Consider the following 2465-nt stretch of genomic DNA (forward strand, 5'->3'; position numbering starts at 1 on the left):
TCAGCGAGCATGCCAAAGTTGAGAGGAAAACGCCGTTTGGCATGGACAGGAGCAGGCGTTGACGACCAGGTCTTTTTTTTGGTCTTTTTTTTTCACAGCGCCGGAAGGATTCAGGCAATTCTCCAAAGCCGGTTACTTTTATCCACAACCTTTACTGGACCTTTTTTTTCTTTTTTTCCTTTTTTCTCTCTCCGAGCATGCCAAAGTTGATAGAAAACGCGGTTCGGCATGGACGGGAGCAGGCGTTGAGGAGTAGGCCTTTTTTTGAGGGCCCAGAAAGTATTTTGGCAATTTTTTACTTTTTTATCCACAACCTTTACCTGCCTTTTTTTCTCTCCGAGCATGCCAAAGTTGAGAGAAAACGCCGTTTGGCATGGACGGGAGGAGGTGTGGAGGAGTAGTCCATTTTTGAATGGCAGCGGAAAGATTTTGGCAATTGTAGCGAGGTTCTTCGGACTTTTATCCACAACCTTTACCTGCCTTTTCCTCAGCGAGCATGCCAAAGTTGAGAGAAAACGCCCTTCGCCATTGACGGGACCAGACGTTGACGACTACGTCTTTCTTTTTTTCACGGCGCCTGAACGATTTGGGCAATTCTCCACAGCGCGTTTACTTTTTATCCACAACCTTTACCTGCCTTTTCCTCAGCGAGCATGCCAAAGTTGAGAGGAAAACGCCGTTTGGCATGGACAGGAGCAGGCGTTGACGACCAGGTCTTTTTTTTGGTCTTTTTTTTTCACAGCGCCGGAAGGATTCAGGCAATTCTCCAAAGCCGGTTACTTTTATCCACAACCTTTACTGGACCTTTTTTTCTTTTTTTCCTTTTTTCTCTCTCCGAGCATGCCAAAGTTGATAGAAAACGCGGTTCGGCATGGACGGGAGCAGGCGTTGAGGAGTAGGCCTTTTTTTGAGGGCCCAGAAAGTATTTTGGCAATTTTTTACTTTTTTATCCACAACCTTTACCTGCCTTTTTTTCTCTCCGAGCATGCCAAAGTTGAGAGAAAACGCCGTTTGGCATGGACGGGAGGAGGTGTGGAGGAGTAGTCCATTTTTGAATGGCAGCGGAAAGATTTTGGCAATTGTAGCGAGGTTCTTCGGACTTTTATCCACAACCTTTACCTGCCTTTTCCTCAGCGAGCATGCCAAAGTTGAGAGAAAACGCCCTTCGCCATTGACGGGACCAGACGTTGACGACTACGTCTTTCTTTTTTTCACGGCGCCTGAACGATTTGGGCAATTCTCCACAGCGCGTTTACTTTTTATCCACAACCTTTACCTGCCTTTTCCTCAGCGAGCATGCCAAAGTTGAGAGGAAAACGCCGTTTGGCATGGACAGGAGCAGGCGTTGACGACCAGGTCTTTTTTTTGGTCTTTTTTTTTCACAGCGCCGGAAGGATTCAGGCAATTCTCCAAAGCCGGTTACTTTTATCCACAACCTTTACTGGACCTTTTTTTTCTTTTTTTCCTTTTTTCTCTCTCCGAGCATGCCAAAGTTGATAGAAAACGCGGTTCGGCATGGACGGGAGCAGGCGTTGAGGAGTAGGCCTTTTTTTGAGGGCCCAGAAAGTATTTTGGCAATTTTTTACTTTTTTATCCACAACCTTTACCTGCCTTTTTTTCTCTCCGAGCATGCCAAAGTTGAGAGAAAACGCCGTTTGGCATGGACGGGAGGAGGTGTGGAGGAGTAGTCCATTTTTGAATGGCAGCGGAAAGATTTTGGCAATTGTAGCGAGGTTCTTCGGACTTTTATCCACAACCTTTACCTGCCTTTTCCTCAGCGAGCATGCCAAAGTTGAGAGAAAACGCCCTTCGCCATTGACGGGACCAGACGTTGACGACTACGTCTTTCTTTTTTTCACGGCGCCTGAACGATTTGGGCAATTCTCCACAGCGCGTTTACTTTTTATCCACAACCTTTACCTGCCTTTTCCTCAGCGAGCATGCCAAAGTTGAGAGGAAAACGCCGTTTGGCATGGACAGGAGCAGGCGTTGACGACCAGGTCTTTTTTTTGGTCTTTTTTTTTCACAGCGCCGGAAGGATTCAGGCAATTCTCCAAAGCCGGTTACTTTTATCCACAACCTTTACTGGACCTTTTTTTTCTTTTTTTCCTTTTTTCTCTCTCCGAGCATGCCAAAGTTGATAGAAAACGCGGTTCGGCATGGACGGGAGCAGGCGTTGAGGAGTAGGCCTTTTTTTGAGGGCCCAGAAAGTATTTTGGCAATTTTTTACTTTTTTATCCACAACCTTTACCTGCCTTTTTTTCTCTCCGAGCATGCCAAAGTTGAGAGAAAACGCCGTTTGGCATGGACGGGAGGAGGTGTGGAGGAGTAGTCCATTTTTGAATGGCAGCGGAAAGATTTTGGCAATTGTAGCGAGGTTCTTCGGACTTTTATCCACAACCTTTACCTGCCTTTTCCTCAGCGAGCATGCCAAAGTTGAGAGAAAACGCCCTTCGCCATTGACG

The sequence above is a fragment of the Babylonia areolata genome, unplaced genomic scaffold (assembly GCF_041734735.1).
Source record: "Babylonia areolata isolate BAREFJ2019XMU unplaced genomic scaffold, ASM4173473v1 tig00006419, whole genome shotgun sequence".
NCBI classification, from domain to species: Eukaryota; Metazoa; Mollusca; class Gastropoda; order Neogastropoda; family Buccinidae; genus Babylonia; species Babylonia areolata.